Source organism: Elephas maximus, chromosome 11 (assembly GCF_024166365.1).
Source record: "Elephas maximus indicus isolate mEleMax1 chromosome 11, mEleMax1 primary haplotype, whole genome shotgun sequence".
Classification (NCBI taxonomy): Eukaryota; Metazoa; Chordata; class Mammalia; order Proboscidea; family Elephantidae; genus Elephas; species Elephas maximus.
In genome coordinates this window covers 89,102,067-89,115,317 of record NC_064829.1, presented here as the reverse complement: position 1 = coordinate 89,115,317, position 13,251 = coordinate 89,102,067, and the positions used below count along the sequence as shown (strand labels likewise).

The 13,251-nt window shown below is 38.1% G+C and overlaps 1 pseudogene; it reads left to right on the top strand.

Annotated features, from left to right (window-relative positions):
- Positions 1 to 6,333: 6,333 nt before the first annotated feature.
- LOC126085006 (vomeronasal type-1 receptor 1-like) lies at positions 6,334 to 8,231 on the top strand (annotated as a pseudogene).
- Positions 8,232 to 13,251: the final 5,020 nt, after the last annotated feature.

The window sequence follows — 13,251 nt, the reverse complement described above, 5'->3', positions numbered from 1 at the left end:
CACATTCCAAGAAAGGATTGGCCTTTGGTTAGCTCCTGGGAAATAACCTCTGAAGCCTCGGATGTTCTTCCTAGTATGAGTGTTTACCTGGGGCTCTGGGCCACGCTAACAATGCGATTTATGGTCGGGGCATTGGGCTGCATGGTGTCAGCTTGATCTCTGTAGAGAATAGAGACTTAGTAACTAAGGTCAGCCACACAAGCACTCTTTGTTTATGTGACTGGCCCCCAAAAACCTGGACACCAAGACTTGTGTGAGCTTCTTTAATTGGCAATACTTTATATGTGTTATTACACATCATTATTGAGAGAATAAAGCACTTTCTGACTCCATTAGGAATGAAAAACAAGAAGCTCCTACCTGATTTCTCCTGGACTCTGCCCTATGTGCTTTTTATTTTGCTCATTTTAATCTATAGCCTTTCACTGTAAATGATAACCATATGTAGAACAGTTTTCCTGGGTTCTGTAAGTTCTTACAGTGAATAATTGTACCCGAGAGTGGTCTTAGATACTCTGACACAATTTTCTTTGTTTTTAAGATATCTTTAATTGAAGTATAATTGATTTACATTAAATTCTACATATTTAAAATGTACATTTTGATAAGTTTTGACACATGCTTATACTTCTGAAATCAAAAGTTTTTTCATTTCATTTGTAATCTATCCCTCTTTTTTTTCTAAGTAATTGTTTTGTTTTCTTTGGTGAAGGTTTACACAGCAATTTAGGTTACCATTCAACAATTTCTATGCAAATTGTTCAGTGACATTGGTTACATTCTTTACAATGTGTGAACATTCTCATTATTTCTGTTCTGGTTATTCCATTTCTATTAATTTAGTTTTCCTGCCCCCTTACATCCTCATCTTTGTTTTAAAGTAACTGTTGACCATTGGGTTTCATATAGGTGAATTTTTAAAGGAGCACAGTACTTACAGGTAATATTCACTATTTTGTGAGCCAATCTGTTGTTTAGCTACAAAGCGACATCAGGGATTAGTTTTGGTTTAAGATTTGAAGAATATCTCAGAGCAATAGTCTCAGGGAGTCCTCCAGTCTTGAATTTGAGGTTCTTTCCCATATTTTTCTCGCTTTCTATCAGAGTCTATCTATTGTGGCCCTGATTAGAATGGTTGGTAGTGATAGCCAGGCAGCATCTAGTTCTTCTGGTCTCAGGGTATATTAGGTGTAATCTATCCCTCTCAACATATAGCATTATTGGTGCAAGAAAATATTATTCCTTTTGTAGTGGATATTTAAAAATGTAAACAAAAATGGAAAAGACTGAAATCCCAGGAAAGCATCTTCAATCTTCCATCATTTTTGGTCATTTCGTGGGTGTTCGTTTCATCTGGAGCCATGGTGGCACAGTGGTTAAGAGCTTGGCAGCTTACCAAGAGGTCGGCAGTTTGAATCCACTGGCTGCTCCTTGGAAACCCCATGGGGCGGTTTTACTCTGTCCTGTAGGGTTGCTATGAGTTGAAATATACTCTATGGCAACAAATTTTTTGTTTGTTTGTTTTTTCTTCTTGTTTCATCTATCCCCACCCATATTACTGGCAACCAATGAGTATGCTTTGTACAATCAAAAAGAGACAATAATGGATAAACAGTAGCCTAAGGGTGGGTGTCCCAATAAAAAGGCATATTTCTTTATTCAGAACCCAGACCTGAGCCTGTTTTCAGACCCAGGATCCACCGAATGTAGAGGTGGCCGGGTCCCCAGGAAGAAGAGCCTACAAAATCAAAACAAGTACGTATTATAGTGATTTCCATTGTCCTTCTTCAAAAAGATCTACAACTTTTTGGTAATTTTACAGTAAGGAAAGGGGTCTATCCTGAAATACTGAAGAGTATTGGACAGAACCTGAATTGACATTGATTCTTGGATACCAGAACTGTCATAATAGTCCCCTGTTAGAGTGATGGTATTTGGAAGTGAAATAATAGATTCTGCGGAAAAAACCCAGGATATAATGGGTTCAGTGTGTCTGTGGAGAATACCAAATACAAGCCTCTGAAATGCTCCATGGTCAACATCACGATATTACTTCCTGAGAGTCACAGAGTAAATGCCACCTTCTAGGACTTCAAGGACTTAACAGTGCTTTTCTCTAACAAATTTCCACTTAGTTTGCCAATCTGACTACTGCAGAAACCAGTTGTATCCTGGAGATAGACTAGAGGTTAACAAAATGTCAACCAATTAACAATCCTAGCAGCTACTCCCATACCAGATGTGGTATATTTGTCAAACCAGATTAATTCAGCTTCAGGTATACGGTGTTCTGCTTTTGACTTGTTGAATGCATTCTCTAGTATTCCAATGAGGATAGAAGTCCAGGAATAGTTTGCATTCATTTGGTTTGTAAATCATTCTGAGAAAGCATATCCTTGAGCAAAAACTTAAAAAGAACCTCAACTCTTTCCTAAAATTATTTAAAAAATAACTTGATACGGATAATAAACCTTAATGTCTGAAATAAAAATCACACAGCCTCTGCAAGATAACAAACAAGAATTTTCTTTGTTCTTGGGGTAGAAAAAGATTTACAAAGAAAACAAAAGAATAAAGTAAATTGATAAGGTAGGACTTAATCAAAATTAAAATTTTGCTGTTCAAAACATACAGATAAGAAAATAAAAAGGCAGGCCACAGCTTAGGAAAAAACATTTGCACGACATATATCTGATTAATGACTGGTATCCAGAATATATAAATAGTCTTTATAACAATAGTAAGATAAACAAGCCAACCCAAAGGTGGGCAAACATTTTGAACACGTATTTCACCAATGAAGATATATGAATGGTAAATAAACACATGAAAATATGCTCAACATCATTAATCATTGGTTAAATACAAATTAAAATTGGAAGGAACACTACACACTCATTTAAATGGCTATAATTCAAAGATTGGCAATACTAAGTTGGTTAATATGTGAAAGACTCTCATACATTCCTGGCAGGAATGCAAAATGGTAAAGCCGCTTTACAAAACACCATGACAGTTTCTTACGAAGCTAAACGTAAGACTCTCAGATGGCACAGCAACTTCACTTATAAGCATATTCCTAAGAGAAATAAAACTACTTATGTTGACACCCAGGGTTCGCAGTCACCAGCAAAAGACCAGACACACGCTCTAATAGTGCATGGAAACACTTTACTCACGTAGATAAGCAACAGAGTAAGATCAGCTTCACTAGTGGGCACTGGTTTCCCAAGGCCAGGAGGGTCGTCCCGCATATGGCCGGTGCAGGGCAGATGTTCTATGTTCACCTCTTTTGTGCCATAGTACAGAGACCCTGTTCCTTCCCTGAGAACAGATATAGAAATGGGGTTGGCCAGGTGCCATACGGTGCCTGTGCATGTGCAAGAGACGGAGAAAGTTACTGTGTGCCCAGAACAGGGGGAAGGCTTCTCTGATAAGGAAAAGGAAATGGGAAAGAGAGAGTGACTCAATTCCCAGCCTCCTTATCAGAGAACGTTCTGGGCCCAATGCCTTTACTTAGGCAGCCTAGATGGGAAACATAGAGGCAGACCATTCCCCCAACAATATATCACAGGAATACTCTTACTGAAATATACACAGCAAGAACAACAGCTTCTTTATTCATAAAAGCCAAAAGCAGCAGGAATAATCCAACTGTCCATCCACAAGTGAATGGTTAATCAGTTGAGGTATATTCATAAAACGGGATATTACTCAACAATATGAAAGCACCTTCAGTTGTTGCTGGAGCTGAGGATGGGAATAATGGGTTAATTGCAAATGGCGCAAGGTAATATGTGGTGATGGGAATATTCTGTATCATAATTGTGATGATGGTTACACAAGAGTATATGCTTGTCAGTACTAATCAAAACGTACAATTAAAATTGGTGATTTTATTGATATAAATTATACCTTATCAAATCTGTTTAAACAAATAAAGTATGCATGGGTCTACAGAGATATAAACGAACGAATGACTAATGAAGTAAAGCAGGGGGAAGAAAATTTCTACCTTGATTTAGAATGTCAAGGGAAATACAGACAGACTGATGTTAGACAGTAATGAATAGGTGCTAAAACTAGAGGAGGGCAAAATTGATGAGAAACAGGATTTTTCATTCTTTCAATAATCTCCCCCACTAATAACTTATGATTGTACAGGAGAAAAAAAAAACATAATTTTTGTGTAGGGAGACCTGAGAGGTGTCACTCTTTCAAGGTGACGAAAATTAACATCACCAATGTTGTGAAAATAGACATGCATCCTAATACAATACACTGAGAAGGAAACAACATCACTTCTGTAGTATTGTTGCCAAGTTATGCATAAACATAATCTAATCCTGAGGATACCTCACTGCACACCAACTGAGGGAAATTTTTCACAATAATTGACCTGTATTTTTAAAAATACATTGCCAGAAAATGAGCCCCTCAGGTTGGAAGACACTCAAAATATGACTGGGGAAGAGCTGCCTCCTCAAAGTAGAGTCCACCTGAATGGCATGCATGGAGTCAAGCTTTCAGAACCTACATTTGCTAATGCGGCATGACTCATAATGAGAAGAAACAGCTGCAAACATCCACTAATAATCAGAATGTGGAATGTACAAAGTATGAATCTAGGAAAATTGGAAGTTGTCAAAAATGAAATGGAACCCACAAACATTGATATCCTAGGCATTAGTGAGCGGAAGTGGACTGGTACTAGCCATTTTGAATTGGACAATCGTGGTCAACTATGCTGGAAATGATAAACTGAAAAGGAATGACATTGCATTCACTGTCAAAAAGAACATTTCAAGATCTATCCTGAAGTACAACGCTGTCAGTGATAGGATAATATCCGTACAACTACAAGGAAGGCCAGTTAATATAACCATTATTCAAATTTACACACAAGCAATAAGGCCAAAGATGAAGAAATTGAAGATTTTTGCCAACTTTTGCAGTCTGAAATTGATCGAACATGCAGTCAGGATGCATTGAAAATTACTGGTGATTGGAATGCAAATGCTGGAAACAAAGTAGTTGGAAAATATGGCCTTGGTGTTGGAAACGATGCCGGAGATCTCATAATAGGATTTTGCAAGACCAATGACTTCTTCATTGTTAATACCTGTTTTTCAACAACATAAACTGTGACTATACCTGTGGACCTCAGCAGATGGAACACACAGGAATCAAATTGACTACAGGACAAAGGAAAAGCTCAATATCATCAGTCAAAACAAAGCCAGGGACCAGCTGTGGAATGCAGGTCGTTAGTGAGTCTTCTGCCAATCCTAATGCCCCATTCTTCTTCGTATAGTCCAGTTTCTCAGATTATTTACTCAGCATTCAGATTGAATAGGTATGGTGAAAATACAACCCTGACACACACATTTCCTGACTTTAAACCACACATGGTTTGATCGTTGTACAGGTTCTTCATGAGCACAATAAGTGTTCTGGAATTCCCATTCTTTGCAATGTTACTCATCATTTGTTATGATCCACACAGTTGAATGCCTTTGCATAGTCAATAAAACACAGGTAAACATCTTTCTGGCATTCTCTGGTTTAGGGATTGCATTGGGTAAATATGCTGCAAAAAATCTCTTTAAAGTGTTGAAAAGCAAATACATCACCTTGAAGACTAAGGTGTGCCTTACCCAAGCTATGGTGTTTTCAGTCGCCTTATTATATGTGTGAAAGCTGGACAATGAATAAGGAAGACTGAAGCAGAATTGATGCCTTTGAATTGTGGTGTTGGAGAAGAATATTGAATTTACCATGGACTGCCAAAAGAATGAACAAATCTGTCTCGGAAGAAGCACAACCAGAATGCTCCTTAGAAGCAAGGATGGCAAGACTACGTCTCACATACTTTGGACATGTTATCAGGAAGGATCAGTCCCTGGAGAAGGACATCATGCTTGGTAAAGTAGAGGGTCAGCGAAAAAGAGGAAGACCCTTAACGAGATGGATTGACACAGTGGCTGCAACAATGGGTTTAAGCATAACAACAATTGTGAGGATGATGCAGTGTTTCGTTCTGCTGTCCATAGTGTAACTATGAGTCAGAACTGACTCAGTGGCACCTAACAACAACAACAACAAATATATCATGGAGAAAACTTGATATAGTTAGTTTTACTATAATGTAACCTATGTGTTCATAAAAACCACCAAGCTGCACAAAATCTGCAATTAAAAAGAAAAAAAAAACACAGAACTTATTGGGACACTTGAAAACAACATCAGTATAAACAACATAGAAGGCTCTGAAATATGGTAGCTGTCTTACTTATCTAATGCTAAAAAAAAAAAAAAATTTTTTTTTTAATAGAAATACCACAGTGGGTAGCTTTAATAAACAGAAATTTATTTTCTCACAGTTTAGGAGGTTAGAAGTCCAAATTCAGGGCATTGGCCTAGGGGAAGGCTTTCTGTCTCTGTCAGCTCAGGAGGGAAGTTCCTCGTTTCTTCAGCTTCTGTTTCCTGGTTGCTTGGAGATCTCCATGTGGATTGGCACCAATCTTCCCCCACCTCTCTTCTTGCTTTTCTATTTAATCTCTATATATCTCAAAAGAGATTGACTCAAAATACACCCTACACTAAACCTGCCTTACTAACATAACAAGGACAACTCATTCCCAAATAAGATTATAACCATAGGCATAGAAGTTAGGATTTACAACATATATTTTGGGGGGACACAATTCAATCCATAACACGTAGATATTGATAGGATGAGTTCTGGAAAATTGGAAATTGAGATCGTCTTCCTTATTCAGACTAGAGTTGGGATCCTGGGGAATTTCTTACTTCTTTGTTTTTATAACTTCAAAGGTCTCAATACCTGATTCTCAACCAACTGGCCTTGGCCAACTCCTTGATCCTCTTCTCCAAAGGAATCCCTCAGACCTGGCAGCTTTGCGGTTGAGATATTTCCTGAATGATGCTTGGTGTAAATGTGGCCTCTTATTATCACAGAGCGGCCACAGGAGTTTCCTTCAGCACTATCTGCCTCCTCAATAGCTTCTAGGCCATTAAACTTAACCTCAGTCTTTGTAGGTATTTAGAGCTCAAGATTAGATTTCCAAATTTCATTGACTTCTGCTGTTTCCTCTGCTGGATCCTGCATCTCTTGATAAATATTTGTGTTCCTCTAGTAGTGAATGGTCCATTGGACAGAAACAACCTGAGTGTGAAAAAACACAGATATTGTTCCTGGAACACGTGAAAGAGATTTAGCTTATTAACTATGCTCTTATATTTTTTCCCTGACGTTATGAGTTTGGGCTTCATAGTCTGGGCCAGTGGCTCCATGGTTCTTGTCTTGCACAGGCATAAACAGCAAGTCTAACACATTCACAACAACAGCCTCTGCCCCAGACCTTCCCACAAGGTCAGAGCCACACTCACCATCCTCATTTTGGTGAGCTCCTTCTTTGCCTTTAATTCAACCTTTATGATTGTGACTGTTTGGATGATGCTGGTTGCAAATCCAGGCCACTGGGTGGTGGACACCCTGTGCTCATGGCCACATGTTTCCCAACATTCAGCCCCTTTATTTCATCATCAGTGACACTCATGTCTCTCAGTTCTGCTTCGCCTGCTTGGCAAAGAACAATTTCTCCTAGTCTAGTTGAAGTGCAATGAATTGGTTCTCTACGTGGAATTTAGTCATTCATTTCACAGTCTGCTAATATTTAGAAAATTATGAAGTGCTAGTAATTTGTGGTGCCATAGCAAATGAAAACAGTAACATCCCTGCTCTCATGGATCTTATAATAGAGCTAAAAGTGAATGTACCGTATACTATGAAACAAAGATGACTCAACCTAACTGTGTTAGGTCCTTCGGAGGAAAAGTTTGGGAAATTTTGAAATAGTGTGGAAAATAAGAGAGTTTAGAGATTTAGGGAGAATCCCTGCCTTTGGATCTTATGGGGATGCATGGACATTTTTGTAAAATACATATTTGAAGCATAGTTGGGTTCAGCTGCTTCTTGCATAAGGCAAACCATCTGGGAAAACCCCACGTAAGAAAGATATGTGGAGCCTTCCTAGACTGGAAATCCTGAGTACTGGTTGTGTAGAGATGAAACAGTGGCAAGATATGATGCTGGAAAGGAAGGTGGTGATGGTTCTGAGCGATCATTTGGACAGGCCAAGGAATATGAACTTTTGTTTCAGGAAAATGATAGGCCAGTGAATGAATTCAACCAGGTGGGTAAAAATGTCAACACTTCTTATAGAAAAACTATTTATTAAATAAATGTATTTTTTATAATTAATGATACTTTAAATATTAATATTGTTTGAATTAAAGTGTTAAGTATTAATTAGTTCTCAAGGAAAATCAATGATTAATTTCTAATGGCCAGCATTAACTGTCTAAGTTATTTACAAAATTTTGCCTCAGCTATTGTCACGTAAGTGAAAAATTTCAAAATAGTCTAAATACCACAGAGTAAAAGCTGTTTAGAAAGATGTATTTACCGCTATAAAATTGAGAATACTCTTTGTTGCTTTAAAAATTCTTTTTTAATTTTTTTACCTGAAATTCTACTTTTTAATGCAATTTCTTTTTATATAGCTACATAAATTCTGTAAATATAATCTGTGTCTGTAATCTGTAATTATAATAATAATAATTATAATAATGTTTGTTTATTTTTAAACAAAAATAATGAGCCGGTAAGTCCTGCCCAATTCCAAAATAGTCACATTTCCTTTCCCTCTTCTGTTTTTTCTCTAAAAAATCCCATATTCAGTGCTTATTTATTGTTAAAACTGTTTATTTTTTAGAGACAATCTTTGAGGAAACTCAACCTTCTTGTTACCTTAATGTTCACCAGATGTAAAATCAATATGTAGTTGAATACCTCCCCCACATGTCTGTCAGTTTGTCGTACTGTGGGGACTTGCCTGTTGCTCTAATGCTGGAAGCTATGCCACTGGCATTCAAATACCAGCAGGGTCATCCTTGGCAAACAGGCTTCAGCTGAGCTTCCAGACTAAGACTGACTAGGAAGAAGGACTCGGCAGTCTACTCCTGAAAAGATTTAGCCAGTAAAAACCATATGAATAGCAGTGAAACACTGATATAGTGCCGAAAGATAAGACCCTCAGGTTGGAAGACACTCCAAAGATGAGTGGGGAAGAGCTGCCTCCTCAAAGTAGAGTCTACCTTAGTGAAGTGGATGGAGTCAAGCTTTCGGGACCTTCATTTGCTGATGTGGCATGACTCAAAATGAGAAGAAACAGGGGCAAAGATCCACTACTAGTCAGAATGTGGAATGTATGAAGTATGAAACTAGGAAAATTGCAAGTCATCAAAAAGGAAATGGAACGCATAGGCATTAGTGAGCTGAAATGGACTGGTATTGGCCATTTTGAATTGGACAATCATATGGTCTACTATGCTGGGAATGACAACTTGAGGAATGGTGTTGCATTCATCGTCAAAAAGAACATTTCAAGATCTTTCCTGAAGTACAATGCTGCCAGTGATAGGATAATATCCATACACCTACAAGGAAGACCAGTTAATGGGACTATTACTCAAATTTACACACCAACCAAAGATAAAGAAATTGAAGATTTTTACCAACTTCTGCAGTCTGAAATTGATCAAAATGCAATCAGGATGCATTTATGATTACTGGAGATTGGAATGCGAAAGTTGGAAGCAAAAAAGGATTGGTAGTTGGAAAATATTGCCTTGATGATAGAAATGATGCCAGAGATCGCATGATAAAATTTTACAAGACCAACAACTTCATCGCAAATACCTTTTTTCATCAGCATAAATGGCAACTATACATGTGGACCTCACCAGATGGAATACATAGGAATCAAATTGACTACATCTTTGGGAAGAGACAATGGCAAAGTCACCAGTCAGAACAAGGCCAGGGGCCGACTACAGAACAGACCATCAATTGCTCATATGCAAGTTCGAGTTGAAACTGAGGAAAATTAGAACAAGTCGACAAGAACCAAAGTATGACCTTGAGTATATCCCACCTGAATTTAGAGACCATTTCAAGGATAGATTTGACACATTGAACAGTAATGACAGAAGACCAGATGAGTTATGGAATGACATCAGGACATACATGAAAAAAGCAAGAGGTCATTAAAAAGACAAGAAAGAAAGAAAAGACCAAAATGGATGTCAGAAGAGCCTCTGAAACTTCCTCTTGAATGTCAAGTAGCTAAAGTGAAAGGAAAACATGACAAACTAAAAGAGTGGACAGAAGAGTTCAAAGGGCAGCTCGAGAAAACAAAGTAAAATATTATAATGACATGCAAAGACCTGGAGATAGAAAACCAAAAGGGAAGAACATGCTCTGCATTTCTCAAACTGAAAAACTGAAGAAAAAATTCAAGCCTTGAGCTGCAATAGTGAAGGATTCTATGGACTGCCAAAAGAGCAAACAAATCTGTCTTGGAAGAAGTGCTGTTTAGAAGCAAGGATGGCAAGACTACGTCTCACATACTATGGACATGTTTTCAGGAGGGATCAGTCCCTGGAGAAAGACATTATGCTTGATAAAGTACAGAGTCAGTGAAAAAGAGGAAGACCCTCAATGGGATGGATTGACACGGTGACTGCAACAACGGGCTTAAGCATAATAATGATTGTGAGGGCAAGGCAGGACCGGGCAGTGTTTCATTCTATTATACACAGGGTCACTATGAGTTGGAACCAACTTGATGGCAGCTAACAACAACAGCTGAATACACTGCATATCACATTTTCAAACATATACAAAGATCTACATTAAATATTAATTTGATAGGAAATTGAAATAGGCTTGTCTTTTTACTTTGACCTTTCCTTTTTTAAAAAAAATTAATATAGATTTTTTTTTTTACTGGAATCAAATTTATTTATTTTTGAAGTCACTGTTTAATTTATTAAGCACCATACAGATTCTTTCCAGATATTTTTTCTTTTCTTTTTTACTTTAATTTTTTTTTATTTTGGTGAAAGTATAACCAAACATACACCATTTCAACAATTTCTACATGTACAGTTCAGTGACATTGGTTACATTCTTCAAGTTGTGCTATCATTCTCGTTTTCCTTTTCCACAGTATTCCACCACCATTATCTTAAAATCAGTATCCCGTAAGCTTCCCATCTAACCTTTCGAGTTGCACTTGCCAGTTTGATATCACGTAGATAATTCTTTAAAAGAGCTCAATGCTCAAAGCATGTGTACGTTACTAATTAACATAAGCTTTTCTTTTTTTGGTTCAAAGAAGACTTCAGGGGATAGTTCTGGTTTAAAGTTTAAAGATTATCTCAGGGCAATTGTTTTGGGGGCTCATCCAGCCTCAACGACTCTGTAAAGTCTGGATTCTAACTTTCTTAAAGCCTGGGTGATAGTACAGAAGGGATAACACCTTTTAGTGAAAAATGGCTTACAGCAAAAACTTCCCAGCTTCAATTATGTACATCACCTTCTTTTGAATATTTAAATGGTTACCTCAAGAATTCCATAACACCTGCCTTTCTATGCAGTCACCAGAAATTTCATAGCAGTCACCAGAAATTTCATAGAATTCATACATGCCTTGACCCAGGTATAATTACTAATACTGGACCTCACTATTTTTCTTCCTCTGGCCCTTGCCATCCTGTAATAGTTTACTGGCACATTCTAGCCTAAACCATAGACTATAGTTCATATCCAACTCAAGCCCTGATGTTACTTGCCCTGAAATTATCTCTATATTCTGGTGCAGTGGCCCCCACCAGAAATTTTGCACTGTCTTGGTCACCAGACTCACTGCTGCTGTCCCGCTCCAGGGGTTCCTTCCTCTGAAGATGAGGAAGGGGAATGCCCCGAGACAACCCACACTGCCCTGCACCTCCTTGCCATTTAGAGCAACAACTAAAATCACTTCTTAACAAATCATTTCCCAAAACTATGTTCTGTATTTGGGGCTGCTCTCCACAGACAGAGTGACAATTCTGTGAGCATCCTAGCCCTCTTCCCAGCACAGAGAGCACAACCACATGTCTCTTATGTGAGGGTGGAACCTTGGTGCCTTTGGAAAATTATTTACTCCAAGATACAACTGGATGTTGTATGATCAAGAATTCCCAAATGAAAGCCTCATATGACTCCTTTTCCATGTAAAGTCAATGATTTTTTTGTCAGTCTTTACCTTGAAATTAACCCCTGGGTGGCATAAACAGTTAAGTGCTTGACATTTACTTCCAAAAAAAAATCAGCCATTGCAAACCCTATGGAGCACAGTTCTACTCTGACACTCATGGGGTCGCTATGAGTCGAAGTCAACTCCATGGCTGCTGGTTTGGTGTTTTTTACCTTGAAATTGGAATATACATGTAGAAACTTCCCTGAGAAGTAAGCCCAGCCCAAGAAACACAAATTAGCAGAACTTTACTTAAGAATCCCTGAGAGTTACTGAAGGATGGTGGGTCATTGTGAAGTATCTTTATCGAGAATTGGATTGTTTATCTGTTTCCTTATATGCATCCATATCTTACTTTAGACCACATATTGCACATACAACTATAAAATCCAGCCTCCATCATCCTGAGGGATTTAAGAAAAAGGAGAAGAGGATGAGGAGGAGGAAGAAGAGGAGGGAGAAGAAGAGAAAGAGGAGAAAGAAGAAAGGGGGAAAAAGAAGGAAATGAGTAGGAAGAAGAGGAAGAGTAGAAGCAGTAGGAGGAGGAGATAGAAGGAGGAGGAGGAGGAGGCAGACTCAAATAAGTACCAAGTGAAAAAATAGGCAAAACCATGTTAGAACACAGATGCTAGAAGTCAGATAGCCCTCCTGGTGGGTTAATAGTTTACTGAGAGCCTGACAGAGATGATGGTATGCTTACACTTTTCTTGACTGGGATCCTGGTTTCAGAGATGTGTTCATTTTGAGAAAAATCATTGACCTGTACAACTAAGGTGTAGCACTTTTTTGAAGGTCATGGGTGAAATACAATTTACAAAAAAAGGTCACGCTAATAAACCTCACAAAACCACTCTGTAGTGTCACATGCATCTGCCATTTCTGCCTACAATGCTTGCTGCCCACTTTCGTTTTCAGATTCTCCTTTTCCTCTAGTCCTGCCTCATAGTCTATGGCTACCTCTTGTTCAGCTAACAATCACATAGCATGCTTTCTTTAGCAATTGGAATAAGTTGAGAAATTCCCACTACATATAAACCAAAACCAAACCCATTGCCATTGAGTTGATTCTGATTCATGGCAA